The 7204-nt window shown below is 30.7% G+C and overlaps 1 long non-coding RNA gene across 1 annotated transcript; it reads right to left on the reverse strand.

The window, feature by feature from the left end:
- Positions 1 to 258: 258 nt before the first annotated feature.
- On the reverse strand, positions 259 to 3953 carry LOC136065699 (uncharacterized). Its single transcript, XR_010627293.1, has 2 exons — positions 3803 to 3953; positions 259 to 468 (listed from the first exon to the last, which is right to left on the reverse strand). It is a non-coding gene; the product is annotated as an uncharacterized LOC136065699 (long non-coding RNA).
- Positions 3954 to 7204: the final 3251 nt, after the last annotated feature.

A 7204-nucleotide genomic window follows, 5' to 3' on the forward strand; every position in this document is an offset into this window, starting at 1 on the left:
ATGGTGCTCGACAATGTAAATTGAGAAGTAGAAAATCGCAACACACATGTAAGGCGGTCGTTTCTTTGTATTTTCATAACATCCCTCATTTTCTTCCTTTTACTCTATCAACTAAAATCATCTAAAATCCAACTGCAGAAAGCATACTTTTAGCTTGGACACCAAATTTGACCTATTAATGTTAATTAATTTTGTTGAACCTAATTGATCATGATTGATGTTGATTGACATTCATTGATGCTATTACACTCAGAGAGATTTACTTGCCTTTTGAATTCTATTTCAAAATATAATATAATCTCATTATAAGTTTATTTTCTTTACATGATATAATTTGGGGACTCTAGTTTGAGGACTCTATTTAAAAGGAACCAGAGTTCAATTGATCATGGTTTAGTTGGAACTTTTCTTCTAGTGCTTCTTCCACTCCCATAGTCACTTTACGACTCCAAAGAGTTCAAAGCCTCACTGCCAAGTGCCAACCATAGAATTAGTAATGGTATTTGAAGGGGCCAATCCAATATTCCTACACAACTGATCTCATATACGAAAAATTTTATATATAAAAAATTTTATGGAATAAGTAAAAATAAAAATAAAATCAAACTAGATGTGTAACCATTTTGTCGCCAAAAGAACAAATTAAAGAGAATTAGCATGTTTGTTCCTCATTGGTGACACCAATAATAGCATCATTTTTAAACATACATTTTAGATCCAGTATGTTATGATAGATATCAAATTGAGAAACATGCAATCAAACATATACATATTTGACCAGTTGATGCTCTAACTCATAAGAATTCTGATTGAATATGAATAATTCGGCTGGAGTTAAGCTCAGACTCAACCAGATTATTAGGCAGGAGAAAGATACATGTAAGGAGAGGCTGAGATCTCATTTATGCCATAAACTTATTGAACAGCATCAAATAATATCTAGTTAGAAATACATATTTCACACAAAATACCATAGCCAATTTATGAATCCATAGTTTTGTCTAAAAACAAAATTATGACTCAATGGACATCAATAACCTCAATACCAATAATAGAAAATAGTCACATGCATCATGTAGGACATTGTCTAGTTACTATAAACTATGATAATGTAATTCTCTTTATATCATAATATAACATTCATTCTCATAATGTATTACACAAATAATGAATATATCAAACATGATAATATCTCGAGTACTTTTTTTTAATAAATTTGAATTTATAATAGGTGCTCGCAATCTAAACCTATCTTTTCCCATTAAGTGAGTGCACAAAAATGGACTGAATACATCAAAGTGGACCAAAAAGGGACCAAATTGGACTGAAATGAACCGAATGAACAGAAGTGCACACAAATAGACTGAATTGGACTAAAAGGACCGAAGTAGACCGATTATGACGGAATAGAACTAAATGGACCAAATCTGACCGAAGTGGACTGATTAGGACCAAATAAATTGAATAGGACCAAAAGAGACTAAATAAGACTGAATGAGCCGAATATGACCAAAGTGGACATAATGGACCAAATAAGACCGAAATTGACAAAATGGACCGAATAGAAGCAAAATGGACCGAATAAGACCAAAGCAGATAGAATGAGACCGAATAGGACCAAAATGGACAGAATGGACCGAATATGACCAAATGGATCGAATTGGACCGAATAGGACTGAATGGATCAAATTAGGCCGAAGTACGCAACATAAATATAAGAGAAACACGTTTGTACTGGTAAAATTTGGTTTAAAAATCAAATACATAAAATAATGATGTTGTGAAGCCTTCAAAGTGAGGTAGTAAATACATATATAGAATATATATATGATATTAAGTTTTATTTATTAATTCTTATTTAAACATACAATTCATGCATCATAAATAAATATAGGACATTCATTGTTTGGAAACTTATTGTCAATTCGAGTTTCGATGTATTTGGCATCATAAAAAATGGTGCACACAGTTGTTATTGTAGTTGAATTTTTGGTTTGATAGCATGGGCCTTACGCATATTTGGCATATGAAGATTGAATGATCTTCCTCTACTTGTTCATGGTGTGTTTCTTCTTCTATATGTCTTTATAATGTTTCCACAATGAGTTTCCCATAGCTTGAAAGTTGAAACTACAACTACAATATTGTTTAAATTTTCTTTAAGGGTTCTTACTTCTTATATAGATGTATGAGTCGAGTTTAGCCTAGTTCTTTTAATTGTATATGAGTATTAGGGGAGTAAATCAGCTCCACATCCTTTACTGTGAAGGAATTTGCATTGCATATAAACATGCTTTGGCGAAGCAAGTCAAACGCCTAACTACACGCCACTCTAAGAAAAACAATTCCTAATGGGAATCTAAATACAAGCTAAGAGTAAAACGTTATGGCTATTATATAGTATATATATAGATATAGATATAGGTATGGAAGAATTGAAAATTTTAATGGTTAAACATGGTGACAACAAATTTTACAATACTATCTTGGATGTGATTTTATTTGGCTGTAACCCAAAAAAAAAAAAAATTAATGGTTATTTTTATAATTTTTTTTTTTCATTGGTTATTTGATTTAGAAGATTTCTTTTAATTAAGTGGAACTCCCTATTTTATTAAATGGTTAGATCTAAAATGACATTTACAGTAAACTTTATTATTTTGGCATCGTAATTTGCCTATTGATGACATTTACATCACATTATGAGATGACATAGACATAAAGTACAAGGAATTTCTATAATAAATTGATTCATAAAAAATTTATTAAAAAAAAAAAAAAGGTAGTGTACCCGCTGGCTCCGTCCCTAGTTGAAAGTTGATTAAAATATAATTCTTTAAGAAAATAAAAATAAAAAGCAATGTTTTAAAAACTATACACAAACAAATAAGCTAATAAGCTAAAGGAAAAATGCAAAGACAAAGTCACTCATATAAAATAAATAGTTGAGTGTCAAGTTTTTCGTCTTTCGTTGTTCGACTGAAAAGTAAGATGAACATCTCTAATAGCCTAGTATTATATTATACTTCATAATTTCCTCTATAATTTATGGCCTTAGGCTATGCATCCTAGCAATCAACCTAGTAATATATATATATATATATATATATTGAGGCTTGAGGTTTCAGGGTTCATCTGAAGCCATCTTATTATGTACTCACATAAGAAAATTGGGAGACATGCTTGCTTGTTAATATTGCCTTTCAAGTAGGTTTCAAGGTTTATATGAAGCCATCTCATTTAATTAGTAGAACTCATAATTATGTGAGAATGATACTTCAAGAAAACTAAATTCCAAGGCATGTTTTCCATCTAATATGGAGTTGTAGACAGTAGTTGAAAGAAATTAGACTCACTCTCTTTCTATCGTTAGCATATACATGCATGAATACACAGACGAATACAAACTTTGAAGCTAATGCGTACATAGATATATATACATATCAAACAATATACCAAAAGTTATACATAAATAAATAAAAATTGCAAATCTTACCGGTGGAAAACAAGCTCCACAGTTTCAAGGTTTATATGAAGCCATCTCATTTAATTAGTAGAACTCATAATTATGTGAGAATGATACTTCAAGAAAACTAAATTCCAAGGCATGTTTTCCATCTAATATGGAGTTGTAGACAGTAGTTGAAAGAAATTAGACTCACTCTCTTTCTATCGTTAGCATATACATGCATGAATACACAGACGAATACAAACTTTGAAGCTAATGCGTACATAGATATATATACATATCAAACAATATACCAAAAGTTATACATAAATAAATAAAAATTGCAAATCTTACCGGTGGAAAACAAGCTCCACGCAACAAATAGGGTGTTAAGTACAAGAAAACCAACGAGGAGACATCTCTTGACTTCAAACCACATCATGTTTCCTTTTGGAAGAGAATTGAACTAGCTAGACACATGAATGCCACAATATATAGGCAGCTTTTTTTTTTTTTTCCTTCTTTTTGGATAGAATATTCCTTTTCTTTTATTGGGTCAGAGCTGGGGAAGTTAAGTTAGCATTTACAATTCGATTAAATGTATATACAGTGACTTTTTCATTTGGTAATTAAACATATTTCATTGAAATGGTTAGGAGTCATCAATGCAATTTGGAAGGGGTGAAAGGGCCGTGAGCATTTAGTGCACAAAGATTACGTGAGAATCAAGATATATTTCAAAGGCCACAAAGAAATGCCACCAAACCTGGGGGGAAAAAAAAAAAAAAAGCTTCTTGTTTTGTGTGTTATAATAAGCAGAGTGTTGTTGAAAACAACGATCAAAAGTCTCAAGCACTTCCTTTTTTTCCGTTGTTAATTAAGAAAATAATTAATAAAAAGACCATGATGTTATTTTTTTAACTAGGTTTTTTAAAAGCCACGGCAGTGTTTATAATATGCTTGAGTCGTGATATTGACCATGTATTAGTTAACAGGTTCAAATTAAGATAGATTTCATGGTCTTTTCCTTTTAACAGGTTCAAGTTGACAAATTACCAATGAAAATCCATTAATATATTTGTAAGTATTGACGTTTCAGTTTTCACACAAATTTCATATAATCCATCCCCCATGCACACAGGTGGACCAGATGGTCCAAGAGATTTCAGATCAATTTTGAAGGCTTCTAACATTGTATATACAGCCTGAAAATTACCTGTATGTGTTGTAAGCAGGAATATGAGTGTATATGCTATCAAAAACTAAAACAAAACTTAAAAGGAAGGCAAGGATTTTAATATGGTTCGACCATCAAAGCTTTCATACATGGAGCCTTTTTTTTCTCCATGTCGATTGTTCTCTGTGTTATATAACTTTGTTTATAACTTTAAATACACAATTTTTAGGGACAGAATTCCTACACATATTCAACATAAATTAATGGGTATAGCTGTTGTTTCTTGTGTGTTTGATTAGATAGAATATTTAGAGATATTTTGAAAGTTTTTGTGGTATTTTGGTCATTTTAGAAATTAAGGATATTTTAATCCTGTTAGAGGTAGCAGAAGAATTTTGGGTGTTTTGGTCATAATAAATAAATAAATTTAGTTATAGATATTATGATAATGATAAGGGTTTGAATTTCGATAATAACAAAAACATGATGGAAAAATTGAAATTATAGGTTATTGGATAATTTCGTAATTTAATTTAAAATAAAATCTCATATTAGCATGAATAATCAAATTACCACCATTTCATGGAGTAATCATATTAAGGGTAATCATAATACTATAAATTATGGTGACACTCTTCTCTTATTATTTTACATTTCCTATCATATATTGCACAAATAACGTACCAAACATCATAATATGTCACATTTTCTTATAGATGGTTGTAATCATCCAAGTGAACTAATACCAAATGCTCATACTACTTGACATTGGTATTTGCTTACTAGGAAAATGATCATCTCTATTTAAAATAGTTTCATTTTTTGTATTTAGATTAAATTTTACAAATATAAATTAAGATGTACAAACAATCACATCATTTAAAATTTTAAATGACATGATAATCTCTATACATTATTAGATTCAAAAAAATAAAATCATGATAGTGAAATAGACAAAATTGAGAGGACTTGAAATGAAAGGATAATACTCTTACCTACTAGGGGTGTGGCCCAGGGTTTCCTCCTGGACGTGGTGGTGGTGATAGAGGTAATCGCCTCTCATGTGGGCCTTTTGCCCAAGGTATAGGTGGTCTATTACTTTGTTTTATAATGACATCTCTAGATAATTTTTCTTCATCTTTGGCATAAGTTAGCTTCTCCATATTCTCACCTGATTATTGTGTCAAAGTACACAACATATTCAAAAAAAATAAATAAATAAATATATATATATATATATAACCAAAATTTTAAAAGTACATAAATACAGTTGGTTGGGAAGAAAAGTGGAAATCAATCTATAACCAGTAGCCTTGTAAAATATACTTCATAATTTCTACTACAATTTTTGGTTAACTTGTAAGGTTATTTGAACGGTTTTTAGACCCCTTAACACAATCGGATTAACCTAGTTAATTAGCCAAGTGATTAAATTAGTCAAATTATGCAAATCTAAGCTATCACAATCAAACAATCATATCAAGTATATAGCAGCGGAAAAGTAAATAACACAATGATGTGATGATCCAAGAAACCACACGGTAAAAACCTAGGGAGGATTTAACCTAACTATTCTCAAGGTAAACTTGAATCCACTATCTTGAAAGAATCGAAGTTTATACAATAAGACTTACAAGCCCCCACGCTCGACTTCTTATTGCTACCTACCAGTAGAACTTACTGACACAACCACGTGCAAGTTCCGAGACCACAGACTCCTTCTTCTTTTTTTAACAAGTACAAGCACTCACACTTATGTATCTTTAAGCTCCAATGACAACAACTAAGTTGATCATCAAGGTGTAGATAACATCTCCTCCTTGAAAACCCTAAGTTTTGTGTAAAGGAAAACTGCTTTAGATCTCACAAGAGATTTACACAAAACAGCAATATAAGCAACCTCTAAAACATGGCTGGGGTTTGCCTTATATACTTAGGGCAAAAACATAAAACCCTAAACGTTTTCGAAGTTAGGACTGAATTGGAATTCTACAGAAAAAATGCATCTGACCCAATTTTCGATTGATCGAGCCTAAGCTTTGATCGATTGAACTAGGCTGAGAAGCACTATTATTTCTTGCACCATCTTGTTCTAACTTTACATAAATAATATAACTTTAAACAAGTCTAAACAAGACTAAACAACCTGTTTTGATCATGATTTATCAACAATACATATTAGAATTCTAAATACATTAAATCCTAAGTCTTTAGAACCTAGCATTATTGTACAATAATTAAAGTTGAATGTAAAATCTACGTGTGAGAGGAAGGAGACCAATCTCCAATTTATGAGATACATTCTTGTCACTATAGGCTGCACGAGTATTTAGCTAAAAAATAATAATAATTAATACATGTAACTCTAGTATTTAAAAAAAATAATAATATAATAATACATGTAACTCTTGTATTTTTTGAAGACGCTTCTAATTATTAATTGCACCTAATATTAGGGAGATGGTTCTGGATTCCTCTCTCTTCATCGTTCTCACACTCATAAACAACAAGTTTGGAAGCCATAGGTATATAATATGCCAAACAAGATAAAATTTAAAAAAAAAAAAAAAATAGAATTT

Source organism: Quercus suber, unplaced genomic scaffold (assembly GCF_002906115.3).
Source record: "Quercus suber isolate HL8 unplaced genomic scaffold, Cork oak 2.0 scaffold_1088, whole genome shotgun sequence".
In the NCBI taxonomy this organism is placed as follows: Eukaryota; Viridiplantae; Streptophyta; class Magnoliopsida; order Fagales; family Fagaceae; genus Quercus; species Quercus suber.